This window comes from Phocoena sinus, chromosome 1 (genome assembly GCF_008692025.1).
Source record: "Phocoena sinus isolate mPhoSin1 chromosome 1, mPhoSin1.pri, whole genome shotgun sequence".
NCBI classification, from domain to species: domain Eukaryota; kingdom Metazoa; phylum Chordata; class Mammalia; order Artiodactyla; family Phocoenidae; genus Phocoena; species Phocoena sinus.
The window spans coordinates 163787459-163807034 of NC_045763.1; the positions used below are offsets into that span (position 1 = coordinate 163787459).

General features: G+C 41.5%; 1 long non-coding RNA gene across 1 annotated transcript in view; it reads right to left on the reverse strand.

The window, feature by feature from the left end:
• Nucleotides 1–15505: 15505 nt before the first annotated feature.
• LOC116743775 overlaps nucleotides 15506–19576 on the reverse strand; it is a 114607-nt gene continuing 110536 nt past the window's right edge. Inside the window, exons 8-9 of the long non-coding RNA XR_004346877.1 lie at nucleotides 19224–19301; nucleotides 15506–15741 (exon numbers count right to left, since the gene is read on the reverse strand). This is a non-coding gene — a long non-coding RNA (uncharacterized LOC116743775). The remainder of the gene's footprint in view (nucleotides 15742–19223; nucleotides 19302–19576) is intronic.

A 19576-nucleotide genomic window follows, 5' to 3' on the forward strand; every position in this document is an offset into this window, starting at 1 on the left:
GACACCATTTCACCTTTCTGACTCTGAAGTGATTTCAGGAACTGAGGACAAGAGACCAAATATTATCACAAAAGATGCTCCCACTGCTCTTATCACTCAGGCCATTTCAGGGGTTTTGGGAGCAGAGCTAAGATGGTGGACATTTGAATGACCAAATATATTGATATATTTCTTATAAATCATAATATGCTGCCAACCTACATTGTTTCAGCTACTGTAGACATTGAAAAGCCAATTCCTTGATTTTTTTTTTCCTAGCCACTGTGCAGGTAGCAGTGGCCATGTGACACAGCTTGAACCTGTGAGATATATACTTCTTTTTACCCGGAATGCAAACCTGATGCCTGGAGGCACACCAGCCATCTTGTGATCATGAGAAGGAAATCAACACATTAAGAATGGAGAAGCCAAAAAGACAGAGGGAGGAAATACCACTGGCATCATAACTGGGCCACCCCACCAGCCCTGAACTTCCTATTCCCTCACTGGTATAACTGCAGTGATTGTGATACTCTTGAAAGATTTCTGTTCCAGTTGGTAAGTATTACAGTTGCTGCAGCAAACAGGAAAATTAATAAATAATTAAAAATTCTAAATTAAACTCATTCATTTGGGCCAGTTGTCATAGGATGTCACAAGGATCATTGATAAATGGGCCTCTCGGATGCTTATTTAACACAGAGCACACCGTGCTATTGATATCCTGGTTTATCACTATATTGAAGTCATGTGGTTGCCACTGATTCCAAATAGTTGTCACTTTACTTGTATTTGTGCATTGTAATGCTTGTGTAAGTGGTAAATGTAGTATTTCAATATTTATAAACTTAAGAATTTATAAATAAAATATTAAAAACAAACCCACAGACTAAAGAGAAAACCAACATGGATACATTTTTTAATGTTCCATTTAAATATCATACAACTCAATCTTCTGAGCCTGAAAAGAACAAGCAATATTAATAATGAAGTATAGGGCTTCCCTGGTGGCACAGTGGTTGAGAGTCCGCCTGCCGATGCAGGGGACGCGGGTTCGTGCCCCGGTCCAGGAAGATCCCACATGCCGCGGAGCGGCTGGGCCCGTGAGCCATGGCCGCTGAGCCTGTGCGTCCGGAGCCTCTGCTCCACAACGGGAGAGGCTGCTACAGTGAGAGGCCCCCGTACCGCAAAAAAAAAAAAAAAAAAAAAAAAAAAAAAAAAATAATGAAGTATAGCCTAGAATATTTACTGTGTGGAAATCCAAACGACCTGAACATTTTTACAGTGTGCAAGAATCAGTGCAAATGCACACAATACTTTTTATTTCTTTAATGTAAAATAATTAGATTATTTTAACAAAAATACAAGTGTCTCATCAGTGCTAGGGATATAAATATGGGACGCAAATGGTGCTCTGAGTTGACTGTTAAAAGATTTAGATATTCATCAGAGTGGCAATCACATTTTGCCAAAGCTCATGGTTCAATAAAAGAGAGTTGTAATTATCACTGAGAAAAACAATCAAAAGATCAGTTTCACACAATAATGTATTTGAAAGAACAAAATCTTCTAAGTTTAGCAAAATGTTGATTAAATGGTTAAAAATATTAAGAAAGTAACTTTTAAAAGGTTAGCACTAGCCAGCATGTGCTTAAACACAATCAAGCATTTCCAAACACGAAATATTCAATAGCCATTTTCAAAAGGCTAGTACCTATATAAGAATACATTACATTCTAGATTTATGTTCCCACTTGTTGGAAAATATATATCTACTGAAATGAGAAAACAACTTAATTTAAAAGTTATAAATCAAAAGAGTAAAATATTCACTTTCTATGAACCTTCAACTGTTTCATATAAAAGCATATTAAAATTTTATTTTAAAATGAGAAATTTTGTTGATCTTGTGGAGTTGGAAGGAATAATACTTGACATAATGACCAAACTTTATTGTCAATGTTTAAGAAAAATGGTGTCAGTGAGATATATTTTCATGGAAACTTTTTGTTCAGACGGTGCTAGTGCCTGTATGTTAGGGAGGAAGTCTGGTATTTCAGCCAAAATTTTAGAAATGTTTTTAAATGTTTTTAATTTGGCACTAAGTCACTGTATTCAATTACCCCTGGATGATGCAATGAAAGATGTAAAGTCAATAATTCACTGTAAATTTTTTTCTTGAAGCTTTGTATTTATTATTGTATTAGTCTGCTCCAGCTGCCATAACAAAATATCACGGACTGGGTGGCTTAAACAACAGAAATTTATTTTCTCACAGTTCTGGAAGCTAGAGGTTCAAGATCAAAGTACCAGAAAGTTTAGTTTCTGGTGAGAGCTCTCTCTCTGGCTTGCAGATGATCGCCCTCTCACCATGTCTTTACATGACCTTTCTTCTGTGCACACACGGATGGGGAGGGAGAGGAAGAGGGAAAGGAATCTGTGTCTCTTCCTCTTCTTATAAGGACACCACTCCTATCGGATTAAGGACCCACCATTATGACCTCACTTAATTTGCATTACCTCCTTATAGTCCCGATCTCCAAGCATTGGGGGTTACGGCTTCAACATATGAATTAGTGGGGGACACAGTTCAGTCCACAACAATACCATACATCAAATAAACAAAGAGAATTAAACAATATCTCTGATGATCTGGGAACTGAGGCTAAAACTGAAAGAATTTTTGATATCAATGAACAGTTTGTAATGCTGTAATGCAAAAAGAATTTAGAAAAAATTTTTATTGAAGTATAGTTGACATACAATATGATATTATTTTCAGGTGTACAACACGCTGATTCAACAGTTATATACACTGTGAATTGATCACCGTGATGTCTAGTAACCGTCTGTCGCCAAAGTTATTTTGATATTATTGACTACATTCCCTGCGCTGTATATCTATCACCCTGACTTGTTATTTTATAACTGGAAGCTTGTATCACTTAATCCAGTAAGTGTTCAAGAAATGGATGTGTACAGATGGATGGATGGATGGATGCAGTTATCGGTCTGAGTGGTATGGTAGTTGACTTAAACTAGTCTGCCCCACTGATGATGAGCAACCTGCAGATGGACCATATCTACCTCTTACTTACTTACCTAAGAGCACTTACTACTCTGCAAGCCCAATAAACATGGCACAATCCATGCCTGTAAGGAACTCAGAATCTAACGGAGATGCACAGAGCCATCTACGATAAGAACCTCAACAGAGGAGTGCAAATACCTGTACAGGCTCCTAGGACAAGGCTTTGGACATAGAATGTGTTCAATAGGAGTATTTTTCACTGAATTGAATCAGATGACAAACTAGTCGGGAAGCTTTGAGCTTAAATTTCCACTTGCAAGCTGTGTGACTTTAGTCAAATTACTTACTTCATCTCTCCACGCCCTGCAGATGTGTTTCAGTTCTGACATGAACACCAGCTATAAGCCAGCTTGGCCTGTGCAGACAGGACCCAGCCTTTCACAGAAGCCACATTTTCACAAAAGAATGGTGGGGAGAGGGACAGAGGGGGACCAGGGAGGGACTTGAACCCCAAAACTGACCATTTCAGAGGGTCCGGGGGTTAGGGAAGCAGAGGAATGGGAGGCAGCTCCCTGCTTATGTTCTGAACTCGTCTAAGTGTCATCTTCCTGCCAACGCTGCCTTCTGTGGAAATTGTGATTTTGCTATTATTAGCAATGTTAAACAGGCACTGTAAACAGATGGCAAACAATGAGCCTTTGTTAGAAACACCCCATTTAGTTCTGGGTCCTGGCTCCTTCCACACCTGGATATATAACGTCTATTTTAACAATACCACTTAAGAGGCAGCTGTTGTGTCAGGCGAAATTGTCTTAAACTGTAGAGCTTTCAGGAAGAGGTTCATGGTACATGCTGGAGTCTGGCCCTTTATCCTCTTAAAGCACAGAAGTGGATGCCTTCACATACAGGGCAGGCGTTATTATTAACATGATAAGTCTGTAATGCCGTTACTTTTTTTCTGTTTGCTAATTCAGAGAGGAGACTTGAGGCTCTGAGCATTTCTGTCAGTTGTGAAATATATTCCCATGCTTCCCACATGCTGTGAGCAGGCATGCCACCCTTAATAACAATTTCAGGAGTCCTGCAGAAAATCTGAGACTACTAAGTTTAGCCCCACAGCTTATGAGTCTGTAACTCACAAGATTAATGTTGAATCTAATTTTATGGAGTCTAAATATTACTGCCATGATTTCCTTTCCTTTCTTTAACGTGCTCTGAGAGTCCCATCTCTTCTCCTTGAGCTTTTCCACACCTCTGTGCTCTACCGGCATTTCTGTTTTTAAAAGCTGTGAGTCACCACAGACTTAGAGAACAAACTTATGGTTAGCAGGGGGAAAGGGTGGGGGGAAGGGATAGTTAGGGAGTTTGGGATTGACATGTACGCACTGCTATATTTAAAATGGATAGGGACTTCCCTGGTGGTGCCAGTGGTTAAGAGTCTGCCTGCCAATGGAGGGGACACAGGTTAGATCCCTGGTCTGGGAAGATCCTACATGCCGTGGGGCAACTAAGCCCGTGCACCAAAACTATGGAAGCCCACGTGCCATAGAGCCCACGAGCCACAACTGCTGAGCCCACGTGCTGCAACTACTGAAGCCCGTATGCCTAGAGCCCGTGCTCTGCAACAAGAGAAGCCACCACAGTGAGAAGAGCACGCACCACAACAAAGAGTAGCCCCCACTCACTGCAGCTAGAGAAACCCCACATGCAGCAACGAAGACCCAATGAAGCCAAATTTTTTTAAATTAAAATAAAATTGATAACCAACAAGGACCTACTGTATAGCACAGGAAACTCTGCTCAATGTTATGTGGCAGCCTGGATGGGAGGGAAGTTTGAGGGAGAATGGATACACGTATATGTATGGCTGAGTCACTTTGCTGTGCACCTGAAACTATCACAACATTGTTAATCAGCTCTACTCCAATATTAAATAAAAAGTTTAAAAAACTAAAATAAAACACACACACACACAAATAAATAAAATAAAATAATTTCATTGGGAACAAAAACACTGTGAGTCAATTATTCCATTTTCTCAGTTCTCGTAAAGATTATCTGAAATCATTATAAAGATCAGAGTGTCTGTATACATACATGCAACACACACACACACACACGCATTTGGAATGAAGGAAGTTCTGTCACATTTGAACAAAACAAGTCCTTGAAGCGTCATCTGAATGAGCACCAGATGTCACAATGACCCCACCATTTAACAACAGCAACCGTTTATGTGTTCTGCGGAAGTATGGATAAATAGTGGTTATTAAGAATCCTGGAAAGGGACCTTCAAGACGGTGGAGGAGAAAGACGTGGAAATCACCTTCCTCCCCACAAATACATCAAAAATACATCTACATGTGGAACAACTCCTACAGAACACTTACTGAATGCTAGCAGAAGACCTCAGACTTCCCAAAATGCAAGAAACTCCCCACATATCTGGGTAGGGCAAAAGAAAAAAGAAAAAACAGAGACAAAAGAATAGGGACAGGACCTGCACCAGTGGGAAGGAGCTGTGAAGGAGTAAAGGTTTCCACACACTAGGAAGCCCCTTCACTGGCAGAGATGGGGCGGGGGGGGGAGCTTCAGTGCCACAGAAGAGAGCGCAGCAACAGGGGTGTGGAGGGCAAAGCGGAGAGTTTCCCCGCACAGAGGATCGGTGCCTACCGACCAGCACTCACCAGCCTGAGAGGCTTGTCTGCTCACCTGCTGGGGTGGGCGGGGGCTGGGAGCTGAGGCTCGGGCTTCGGAGGTTAGATCCCAGGGAGAAGACGGGTTGGCTGCGTGAACACAGCCTAAAGGGGGCTAGTGCACCACAGATAGCCAGGAAGGAGCTCAGGGAGAGCTCTGGGACTGCCTAAGAGGCAAGAGACTGTCGTTTTGGGGTGCGTGAGGAGAGGGGATTCAGAGCACCGCCTAAATGAGCTCCAGAGATGGGTGCAAGCCGCGGCAGCACGGCTATCAGCGCAGACACCAGACACAAGCATGAAACGCTAAGGCTGCTGCTGTAGCCACAAAGAAGCCTGTGTGCAAGCACAGTTCACTATCCACACCTCCCCTCCCAGGAGACTGTGCAGCCTGCCGCTGCCAGGGTCCCATGATCCAGGAACAACTTCACTGGGAGAACACACGGCATGCCTCAGATTGTTGAAATGTCACACTGGCCTCTGCCGCCGCAGGCTCGCCCCGCATCTGTACTCCTCCTTCCCCCCTGCCTAAGTGAGCCAGAGCCCCCTAATCAGCTGCTCCTATAACCCCATCTTGTCTGAGCAAAGAACAGATGCCCTCAGGCGACCTACACGCAGAGGCGGGGCCAAATCCAAAGCTGAACCCCAGGAGCTGTGCGAACAAAGAAGAGAAAGGGAAATCCCTCCCAGCAGCCTCAGCAGCAGCGGATTAAATCTCCACAGTCAACTTGATGTACCTGCATCTGTGGAATACCTGAACAGACAACAAATCATCCCAAAATTGAGGCAATGGACTTTGGGAGCAACTATAGACTTGGGGTTTGCTTTCTGCATCTAATTTGTTTCTGGTTTTATGTTTATCTTAGTTTAGTATTTAGAGCTTATTATCATTGGTAGATTTGTTTATTGATTTGGTTGCTCTCTTCCTTTTCTTTTAATATATATATATTTTTTCCTTTTCCTCTTTTTGTGAGTGTCTCTGTGTATGCTTCTTTGTGTGACTTTGTCTGTACACCATTGCTTTTACCATTTGTCCTAGGGTTCTGTCTGTCTGTTTTATTGTTTTGTTTTCTTTTGTACAGTTTTTAGCACTTATTATCATTGGTGGATTTGTTTTTTAGTTTGGTTGCTCTTCTCTTTGTTTTTTTTAAAATGCATTTTTATTTTTAATAATACTTTTTATTTTAATAACTTTATTATTTTATTCTTTCTGTCTTTCTTGTTTTTTCTCCCTTTTCTTCTGAGACGACTGACTGACAGAGTCTTGGTGCTCCGGCTGGGTGTGAGGCCTGAGTCTCTGAGGTGGGAGAGCTGAGTTCAGGACATTGGTCCACCAGAGACCTCCCAGCCCCATGTAATATCACATGGCAAAAGCTCTCCCAGAGGTCTCCATCTCAACGCTAAGACCCAGCTCCATTCAACGACAAGTGAGCAACAGTGCTGGACACACTATGCCAAACAACAAGCAAGACAGGAACACAACTGCACCCATTAGCAGAGAGGCTGCATAAAATCATAATAAGTTCACAGACACCACAAAACATGCCACCAGACGTGGTCCTGCCCACCAGAAACACAAGATCCAGCCTCATCCACCAGAACACAGGCAACAGTCTCCTCCACCAGGAAACCTACACAACCCACTGAACCAACCTTACCCACTGGGTGCAGACACAAAAAACAACAGCAACTACGAACCTGCATACTGCAAAAAGGAGGCCCCAAACACAGTAAGTTAAGCAAAAAGAGAAGACAGAGAAATACACAGCAGATGAAGGAGAAGGTAAAAACCCACCAGACCAAACAAATGAAGAGGAAATAGGCAGTCTACCCGAAAAAGACTTCAGAATAATGATAGTAAAGATGATCCAAAATCTTGGAAATAGAATGGACAAAATGCAAGAAACATTCAAAAAGGACCTAGAAGAACTAAACAGAAAACAAACAATGATGAACAACACAATAAATGAAATTTTAAAATCTCTAGAAGGAATCAATAGCAGAATAACTGAGGCAGAAGAACAGACAAGTAACCTGGAAGATAAAATAGTGGAAGTAACTACTGCAGAGCAGAATAAAGAAAAAAGAATGAAAAGTACTGAGGATACTCTCAGAGACCTCTGGGGACATTAAATGCACCAACATTAGAATTATAGGGGTCCCAGAAGAAGAAAAGAAAAAAAAAGAGACTGAGAAAATATTTGAAGAGATTATAATTGAAAACTTCCCTAATATGGGAAAGGAAATAGTCAATCAAGTCCAGGAAGCACAGAGAGTTCCATATAGGATAAATCTAAGGAGAAACACACCAACACACATATTAATCAAACTATCAAAAATTAAATACAAAGGAAAAATATTAAAAGCAGCAAGGGATAAATACCACACAAGGGAATCCCCATAAGGTCAACAGCTGATCTTTCAGCGGAAACTCTACAAGCCGGAAGGGAGCGGCAGGACATATTGAAAGTGATGAAAGGGAAAAACCTACAACCAAGATTACTCAACCCAGCAAGGATCTCATTCAGAATCGACGGAGAAATTAAAACCTTTACAGACAAGAAAAAGCTAAGAGAATTCAGCACCACCAAACCAGCTTTACAACAAATGCTAAAGGAACTTCTCTAGGCAGGAAACACAAGAGAAGGAAAAGACCTACAATAACAAACCCAAAACAATTAAGAAAACGGTAATAGGAACATACATATCGATAACAACCTTAAATGTAAATGGATTAAATGCTCCCACCAAAAGTCACAGACTGGTGAATGGATAAAAAAACAAGACCTGTATATATGCTGTCTATGAGAGACCCACTTCAGATCTAGGGACACATACAGACTGAAAGTGAAGGGATGGAAAAAGATATTCCATGCAAATGGAAATCAAAAGAAATTTTGATGAGTAGCAATTATGATGAGTAATTCTCATATCAGACAAAATAGACTTTAAAATAAAGACTATTACAAGGACAAAGGAGGACACTACATAATGATTGAGGGATCAATCAAAGAAGAAGATATAACAATTGTAAATATTTTTGCATGCAACATAGGAGCACCTCAATACATAAGGCAAATGCTAACAGCCCTAAAAGGGGTAATCGACAGTAACACAATAATAGTAGAGGACTTTAACACACCCTTTAACCAATGGACAAATCATCCAAAATGGAAATAAATAAGGACACACAAGCTTTAAATGATACATTAAACAAGATGGACTTAATTGATATTTATAGGACATTCTGTCCAAAAACAACGGAATACACTCTCTTCTCAAGTTCTCATGGAACATTCTCCAGGATAGATCATACCTTGGGTCACAAATCAAGCCTTGGTAAATTTAAGAAAACTGATATCATATCAAGTATCTTTTCTGACTACAATGCTATGAGACTACATACCAATTACAGGAAAAAAATCTGTAAAAAATACAAACACATGGAGGCTAAACAAATAAAATACAAACACATGGAGGCTAAACTAGATAACCAAGAGACCATTGAAGAAATCAAAGAGGAAATCAAACAATACATAGAAACAAAAGACAATGAAAACACGATGACCCAAAATCTATGGGATGAAGCAAAAGCAGTTCTAAGAGGGAAGTTTATAGCAATACAATCCTACCTCAACAAACAACAAACATCTCAAATAAACAACATAACCTTACACCTAAAGCAATTAGAGAAAGAAGAACCAAAAAAACCCGAAGTTCACAAAAGGAAAGAGATCACAAAGATCAGATCAGAAATAAATGAAAAAGAAATGAAGGAAACCATAGCAAAGATCAATAAAACTAAAAGCTGGTTCTTTGAGAAGATAAACAAACTTGATAAAACATCAGCCAGACTCTTCAAGAAAAAAAGGGAGAAGACTCAAATCAATAGAATTAGAAATGAAAGAGGAGAAGTAACAACTGACACTGCAGAAATACAAAAGATCATGAGAGATTACTACAAGCAACTCTATGCCAATAAAATGGACAACCTGGAAGAAATGGACAAATTCTTAGAAAAGCAAACCTTCCGAGACTGAATCAGGAAGAAATAGAAAATATAAACAGACCAATCACAAGCACTGAAATTGAAACTGTGATTAAAAAATCTTCCAACAAACAAAAGCCCAGGACCAGATGGCTTCACAGGTGAATTCTAGCAAACATTTAGAGAAGAGCTAACATCCATCCTTCTCAAACACTTCCAAAATATAGCAGAGGGAGGAAAACTCCCCAACTCATTCTACAAGGCCACCATCACCCTGATACCAAAATCAGAAAAAGATGCCACAAAAAAATAAAACTACAGGCCAATATCACCGATGAACATAGATGCAAAAATCCTCAACAAAATACTAGCAAACAGAATCCAACAGCACATTAAAAGGATCATACATCATGATCAAGCGGGGTTTATATTAGGAATGCAAGAATTCTTCAATATATGCAAACCAATCAATGTGATATGCCATATTAACAAACTGAAGGATAAAAACCATATGATCATCTCCATAGATGCAGAAAAGCTTTCGACAAAATTCAATACCCATTTATGATAAAAACCTTCCAGAAAGTAGACATAGAGGGAACTTACCTCAGCATAATAAATGCCATATATGACAAACCCACAGCCAACATCGTTCTTAAAGGTGAATAACTCAAAACATTTCCGCTAAGATCAGGAAAAAGACAAGGTTGCCGACTCTCACCACTCTTAGTCAACATAGCTTTGGAAGTTTTAGCCGCAGCAAGCAGAGAAGAAAAAGAAATAAAAGGAGTCCAAATCGGAAAAGAAGAAGTAAAGCTGTCACTGTTTGCAGATGACATGATACTATACATAGAGAATCCTAAAGATGCTACCAGAACACTACTAGAGTTAATCAATGAATTTGGTAAAGTAGCAGAATACAAAATTAATGCACAGAAACCTCTTGCATTCCTATACACCAATGATGAAAAAATCTGAAAAAGAAATTAAGGAAACATTCACATTTACCTTTGCAACAAAAAGAATAAAATACCTAGGAATCAACCTACCTAAGACAAAAGAGACAAAAGACTTGTATGCAGAAAACTACAAGACCCTGATGAAAGAAATTAAAGATGATACAAACAGACGGAGAGACATACCATGTCCTTGGACTGGAAGAATCAGCATTGTGAAAATGACTGTACTACCCAAAGCAATCTGCAGGTTCAATGCAATCCCTATCTAACTACCAATGACATTTTTCACAGAACTAGAACAAAAAAGTTCACAATTTGTATGGAAACACAAAAGACTCCAAATAGCCAAAGCAATCTTGAGAAACAAAAACAGAGCTGGAGGAATCAGGCTCCCAAACTTCAGACTATACTACAAAGCTACAGTAATCAAGACAGTATGGTACTGGCACAAAAACAGAACTATAGATCACTGGAACAGGATAGAAACCCAGAGATAAACCCATGCACGTATGGTCACCTTATCTTTGATAAAGGAGGCAAGAATATACAATGGAGAAAAGACAACCTCTTCAATAAGTGCTGCTGGGAAAACTGGACAGCTACATGTAAAAGAATGAAATTAGAACACTCCCTAACACCATATACAAAAATAAACTCAAGATGGATTAGAGACCTAAATGTAAGGCCAGACACTATCAAACCCTTAGAGGAAAACACAGGCAGAACACTCTATGACATAAATCACAGCAAGATCCATTTTGACCCACCGCCTAGAGAACTGGAAATAAAAACAAAAATAAACAAATGGGACCTAATGAAACTTAAAAGCTTTTGCACAGCAAAGGAAGCCATAAAGAAGACAAAAAGGCAACCCTCAGAATGGGATAAAATATTTGCAAATGAAGCAACTGACAAAGGATTAATCTCCAAGATCTACAAGCAGCTCATGCAGCTCAATTTTAAAAAGCAAACAACCCAATCCAAAAATGGGCAGAAGACCTCAATAGACATTTCTCCAGAGAAGATGTACAGATTGCCAACAAACACATGAAAGGATGCTCAACATCACTAATCAACAGAGATATGCAAATCAAAACTACAATGAGGTATCACCTCACACCCGTCAGAATGGCCATCATCAAAAAATCTACAGACAATAAATGCTGGAAAGGGTGTGGAGAAAAGGGAACCCTCTTGCACTGTTGGTGGGAATGTAAGTTGATACAGCCACTATGGAGAACAGTATGGAGGTTCCTTCGAAAACTAAAAATAGAACTACCATACAACACAGCAATCCCACTACTGGGCATATACCCTGAGAAAACCAGAATTCAAAAAGACTCATGTACCACAATGTTCATTGCAGCACTATTTACTATCGGCAGGACATGGAAGCAACCTAAGTGTCCATCGACAGATGAATGGATTAAGAAGATGTGACACATATATACAACGGAATATTAGTTAGCCATAAAAAGAAATGAAATTGAGTTATTTGTCATGGGGTGGATGGACTTAGAGACTGTCATACAGAGTGAAGTCAGCAAAAGAAAAACAAATACCATATGCTAAAACACATATATATGGAATCTAAAAAAAAAAAAAAGGTTCTGAAGAACCTAGGGGCAGGACAGGAATAAAGATGCAGAAATAGAGAATGGACTTGAGGACACAGGGAGGGGGAAGGGTAAGCTGGGACGAAGTGAGAGAGTGGCATGGACATATATACACTACCAAATGTAAAATAGATAGCTAGTGGGAAGCAGCCACATAGCACAGGGAGATCAGCTCGTTGCTTTGTGACCACCTAGAGGGGTGGGATAGGGAGGGTGGAGGGAGACGCTAGAGGGAGGAGAAATGGGGATATATGTATATGTATAGCTGATTCACTGTGTTATACGGCAGAAAATACGACACCATTGTAAAGCAATTATACTCCAATAAAGATATTAAAAATAAATTTAAAAATAGGAAAAAAATGAATCCGAATGCTGGGTGCTTACTGGGGGCCAGATCCTGGGCAAGCACTTGACATTCACTCTCTCCTCTCATTCCCACACTCTGCACTGTGGAGATTTATCATCTCCATTTTACCAATGAGAAAACTGAGGCTCAGAGAGGTAAGGCCCTTGCCTAAGGTCACACAGTAAGTAGCAGAGCCTGCTAGGCTCCACGTCCAGCTCTGACTCTAAAGCCCCCTCACTGTACGTCATAGGTGGAAGCCGAGGGATGCTGGCTTCCTGGAGAGAGACTGCGGAAACCTGGCAGCTACGCGTCTGGGAGTAAAAATGGGCTGCTTTACATTTTTTTCTTTTTTTTTTTTTTTGCTGTACGCGGGCCTCTCACTGTTGTGGCCTCTCCCATTGCAGATCACAGGCTCTGGACGCGCAGGCCCAGCGCGCGGGCCCAGCCGCTCCGCGGCACGTGGGATCCTCCACAACCGGGGCACTAACCCATGTCCCCCACAACGGCAGGTGGACTCTCAACCACTGTGCCACCAGGGAAGCCCCTGCTTTACATTTTACAGTGCCAGGGGTCTATAAAAATGGAAGATCTGCAGCTGAGACTGTGCCAACCTTTATGTCCTGGTGTGCAGAGCAGGGAGCAGGTACCAAAACAGTTGGACCTGATTAGTCTGTGTTCTCTCCTGATCCTCGGGAACAGGCCTCCAAGGAGCCCATCTCCCCCAGTGAGACCAAGCTCCTCCCAGATGCCATCTGTAAGTTCCAGAGGTACAGAGAAGTTAGGTAACTTTGCCAGCAACACACAGCTAGTAGATGGACGGGTCGGGATTCAAAGCCAGGCAACCTGACCACAGATTTCCCAAATCCCACACTTCACAAAGGGACTGGACTAACTGTACCGGGGTAATGCAGGTCATAAATGACTTCACAGTTCAGAGGGGGTGGTGGCTGGGAGAGAGGGGAAACTTGATGGAGGAGTTGACACTTTAGCGGCACTTGGAGGAACAGGTGGGTGGGATATATGGAGGTGATGGGGTGCAGGACCCCACTGAACAGATTAGCTTGGCTGTGAGTTTATTAATAAAAGTGAGAAGGGAAGCTTAATTAGAAAAGTAGGTTTGCTGCCTTGAACACTGACCCGGATTAAATAAAAGCAGGTTGAAGAGAAGTTAGAGTCTGCCTTTCCAATTGACTTCCACATCATGTTTCTGTACATGCAACTCTAGGGAAGGAGCTGTTTCTGCGGCCAAGACCCCTATAAATCTTACAGCAAAATGTAATGCGTAATAGCCCCAGGAGTCCCACCAGCCTCCAGACACTGCTGTCACAAATTCAGCCAGGACCCATCACCTGGGAGGAGAGATGGTGGGAAAGAGTCAAAGCCATGGAAAGGAAGACTCTGTGGCATAGGTACAGCCTCAGGTTCAAGATTAAGACGGAGAGCAGTTACCGTGAGAAGCGAGGAAGTTAGTGGTAAAAACCACCCCAAGGAACCGATAACCCAAAAATCTTTCATATGATCAGCGGTGGAATTGGGGCATCAATTATTTTTCCATTTGTTTAACAAACATTTATTCATGGTCGACCACATGCCAAGTACTGTGTTCACATTTAAAAGCAAATATGCCGATATACTGGTAATTCGCAAAACTCCAAGCAAAACAATAAGGTCCCACTTGGTCCCCACCAAGCCCCCATTTGGGTGCTGCTGGAAAGCCCCAGCCCCGCCCTCAGGGCCCTCACTCTCCTCTCTCAGTGCCACACTGACGTGTGGAGGTGAGGGCCGAAGAGACTCAAAGAACACCCAAAGGAGCTCTCTCGCTCTGACCAAGGAGTCCTTCCCTGGAGCTGGCCAGCTGTGTGTGTATTCTGGGTTAAAAATCTTTTCTCATCCCTGAAACTTGAGTTTGGGGCAGAAATATCACTTTAAGCTACAGAGCAGCCATCAGAGATAAGTGGCCAACTGTTGGAAAAAAAAAAAAAAAATCCAAAAAATCAGCCCTTGGCCAAACCCTCCAAGAGTCAGCTTCAAAAAGAAGCTGCAGCCTGCAGTTCACAGGACAAAAATCAGCTTTGCCCGCACATAGAAGGGATGTAACTTATTTTTCCTTTAACCCCAGATAGTCCATCTCATCTGAGGAGACTAAACAATGACCAGTTATACCTTCAAAGTGCCCTTGAACAAGAAATGAGCACAGAGATGCTGGGAATTCAGTGACCTTCTGTGGCAGAGCCTGTGAATAGCAACGCACTGAGCTTCTGCCCCTGAGAATTATTTAGATGTTCTAATGTCCAGGCAAAGGTGAGGCAAAAGCAGATCCAAACTTAGAAAAGGAAATTTCGGCATTTTCAAGTTTTCTGAACAGCAATGATTGTGCTCACTCAGCCGCTTTCATCACCAGAGCTCACCCTCTTTAATCAGTTCCCACGGAGATCTGGAAAATTGATCGATAGAATGATCGCGTGTGAAATGGCTCCAAAAAAAAAAAAAAAGGGTCAGGGAGAAGCTAGTGGCTTCGCCCAAGGCTTAATGCTAAACCAGCTTCAGAATCGAGAACAGAAGTTTCTAGGGTCAGCCTTTACTCTCACAGTAGGTTCCATAGTCTGAGAAGTTGGACAATAAAATCCAAAATCTTTTTTTAACTCCTAGAATCGGCAGCATCCAGCCAGAGCTAAGAAATAAGTAAGTGTTGCCTAGTGCTGCCAGCAAAAGAAAGAAAGTGCAAAAATCGAGTTAATTACTCAGGACATGTTGGCAGACACCTCTGCTTGTCAAATTCCTGGTTGTCTGAATGGTTATTTACATCTGCATTAATTTACACTTGTGGAAGTTTTAAATATTTCTTAAGTAGCAGGAAAGCTCTTACCAGAAACTTCGCGCTGTTTTGGAAAAATTCCTCTTTTCCATCCCTGATTTATTCACAGGTGTAGGACACCCTGCCACAGAGCCATGACTCTTGTGCTTAGAGAAATCCTAAATGGGAATTCACACTCAGACATCATATCTAGAGCCACTGCCATCCTCCTGGCTCCGCCTGGACCCTGAGCCTGCTCCCCAGACTTCATACTCTTGCAGTGGGCAGTTCCAAGGCAAGGGCTCTAAGAAAATCTGGACACTCATTAAAACCTGAAAAAAATGGGTGAAGGTGGTCAAGAGGTTAAAACTTACAGTTATAAGACAAATCAGTTCTGGGGACGTAATGTACAGCATGGTGATTATATGTAGTTAACAATACTGTATTTTATATATGAAATTTGCTAAGAGAATAGATCTTAAAAGTTCTCATCACAATAAAAAAAATTTGTAACTATGTGAGGTTGATTGATGTTAACTAGACTTACTGTGGTGATCAGTTCACAATATATACAGATAGCAAATCATTATGGTGCACATCTAAAACTAATACTTTTTGTATTGTGTCAGGGACTTCCCTGGTGGAGCAGTGGTTAAGAATCCACCTGCCAATGCAGGGGACACGGGTTTGAGCCCTGGTCCGGGAAGATCCCACATGCCGCAGAGCAACTAAGCCCGTGCACCACAACTACTGAGCCTGCACTCTAGAGCCTGCAAGCCACAACTACTGAGCCCGTGTGCCACAACTACTGAAGCCCACACGCCTAGAGCCCGTGCTCTGCAACAAGAAGCCACAACAATGAGAAGCCCACGTGCCACAATGAAGAGTAGCCCCTGCTCGCCACTACTAGAAGAAGCCTGCACGCAGCAATGAAGACCCAATGCAGCCAAAAATAAGTAAATAAATTTTTAAAAAAATTAATACAGGGGCTTCCCTGGTGGCGCAGTGGTTGAGAGTCCGCCTGCCGATGCAGGGGACACGGGTTCGTGCCCCGGTCTGGGAGGATCCCACATGCCGCGGAGCGGCTGGGCCCGTGAGCCATGGCCGCTGAGCCTGCGCGTCCGGAGCCTGTCCTCCGCAACGGGAGAGGCCACAACAGTGAGAGGCCCGCGTAACGCATAAAAAAAAAAAAAAAAAAAAAAAAAAAAAAAAAAAAAAAAAAAAAAAAAAAAAAATTAATACAATGCCATATATCAGTTGTATCTCCATAAAACTGGAAAAATAATGAAAAACTAAAACTTGACAAAAATATATTGAGGAAAAATAAAAGAAAATTTTACTTAATCATTTTGAAGTTTTCCATTCATTCAACAAATATTTAATGAGGACATACTTTGTGTCATAATTGTACCATTAGGTCTTGGAGACACAGATATCCAAAGATGTATCACATCATCTCTACCTAGGAGGAGTTTACAGTTCAGTGGAGGAAAGAAACACTGGGAGAAAAACACAATAGAATATGTGTTCAGGGGTGGATTGGGATTGAAGTTGACATTTACATAAAACTCTAAATATGCAGAAATCAGAAACATTTTCTCTAAATATTTCTTTTTTTTTTTTTTTTTTTAGCAGCTGTACGTGGGCCTCTCGCTGTTGTGGCCTCTCCCGTTGTGGAGCACAGACTCCGGATGCGCAGGCTCAGCGGCCATGGCTCACGGGCCTAGCCACTCCGCGGCATGTGGGATCTTCCCGGACCGGGGCACGAACCCGTGTCCCCTGAATCGGCAGGCGGACTCTCAACCACTGCGCCACCAGGGAAGCCCTAAATATTTCTTATAGTCTTACCTTGTGCTCAATCCCCAATGACAACACACATACACAAATCTTAAATTTTCCAATAAAAAATAACTCAGGCTCTTCTAGATTAGAAACATTTCTTTCACGTAAAGATTCACTCACTTTCCAAGTTCAAATTCCCTATCAGCTCTCTTCCCCTTTCCAAAGGAACTCTGGCTGCACACCCACTTCCTTCTCAAGGTGGCCCCAGGGTGCAGGGGGAAACTTCCTATCCTGTTGGCATCCAGCCCACATGCTGTCCCCTGTCCTCTACTGAGGTGTTTCTGGTCTCCTCTGGACACCGATTTCCTACCCCAGGAAAAATTTCCTGTCCACTGCCGTGGCTGATCGCTCTCAGTGTTCTGGGGTGCTACGCTCCCCACGAGGGCTGGCGTCCTGGGTCTCCGGCCCTCCTCCACAGCCTCCCTTGTCCCAATCCCTGACTCTTCTTTATTTCTGGCTCCTTCAGCCTGTCTATATTCCCACGCAGGCCCGTGTAAATGCCAAATCCCATAGGGCGCACGCCTTGGCACAGGCAGCCAGAGCACAAGCCCACATGCCGGCACTACCCCGCTGCTGCACACAGTATTCATTTCCTAGGGCTGGGAAAAAGTGAGAGAGTGGCATGGACACATATACACTACCAAGTGTAAAATAGATAGCTGGTGGGAAGCAGCCGCATGGCACAGGGAGATCAGCTCGGTGCTTTGTGACCACCTAGAGGGATGGGATAGGGAGGGTGGGAGGGAGACGCAGGAGGGAGGAGATATGGGGATACGTGTATATGTATAGCTGATTCATTTGTTATAAAGCAGAAACTAACAACAACAAAAATTCCAGGAGAGAGAAAGAATTGAGGTGAGGGACAGATGAAGATGAATGGCAAAATGTTGATAACTGTTAAATTTGGGTGATGGGTATGTGGGTTCATGATTCTCTCTACTTTTGTATATGTATTTGAAAATTCCCATATTAAAAAGTTTTAAAAATATAAAATAAAATAGATAACCAACAAGGAAATAAATAAACAAATAAAGGAGAGAATGGGACAAAAAAGAAGCTGGAAATTATAATAAAATGCTTTTGAAACATTAAGAATGATGTAAGCAATATCAGTGTGCAAAAATATCCTTTTTAAAAGTTGCCCACCAAGATCTCAAAGAAATACGTATTCTGCAGAATTACTTCCAAGGAAAGAGTTATAGGTGAGGCTAATGCAGCCACAAGTGATTTGGAAAAACTAGCGTGTTCTAATCTGAAAGATACATAGATAGTGATGTCGATGAAAAAATTAATCAGTTGATCTAAGAAAGAAATGGAAAATTTGAAAACAAACTTACAGTTTCCAGGGGGGAAATGTGGGGGCAGGGATAAACTGGGAGATTGGGATAGACATATATACACTACTATATATAAAATAGATAACTAATAAGGACCTACTGTATAGCACAGGGAACTCTTCTCAATACTCTGTAATGACCTATATGGGAAAAGAATCTGAGAAAGAGTGGATATGTGTATATGCATGACTGATTCACTTTGCTGTATAGCAGGAGCTAACACAACATTGTAAATCAACTATACTCCAATAAAAATTTTAAAAAAAACCCTGGTAAATGTTAGGCTTTGTTTATAATTATTATAGTACTTTTATTATTAAATTGTTGTGATTACCTATTCAAACAAAAACAAAAAACAAAATAAATGAGCTAAGTACCAACAACAAAAAAGAAATGGAAAATTTTATTCAAGACATTGAGGATTATAACATGGGCACAGCCTCTCAGAAAGCTCTGAGAACTTTTCTGCCTGTCAGAGGTCAGAGCACACTTATATAAGTTTTTTGAGACAGAGGGCTGTGTATTCAATGACGTACGTATTATTGACAGTTTACACCATCCAGATCTAAATGTACAAAGCAAGTAGTGGGTCATGGGTCACCACGGTTCATTACAAGATCAAGAAGAAATGTTACCTTTTAAGGAGTTGTCTTCTTGGTCCTGGGAGAACGTTGCTCTTTATGGTTGAGCAGGTATTTGGGCCAATGGGTAGGCTTGGTTGATGCGTAATGCAGACACACAATGCACAGTGGAGGGGAGAGAGGAGGCCAAAGGACAAAGAAAATATATTTATGTTTAAATTTTTTTGTCTTGCCATAAACTATGAATTTTATTTCATATTGGGGAATGGCTCAGGACATCACATACATTGGAGCAGGGAGTGGTCTAATACCAATTCACGTCCTCCTTATTCTTTTGCTAAGTCTTTCAAATTGAACCTTTTTCCATTGCCATTGCTACCACCCTATGTCCAAGTTCCATTACATTA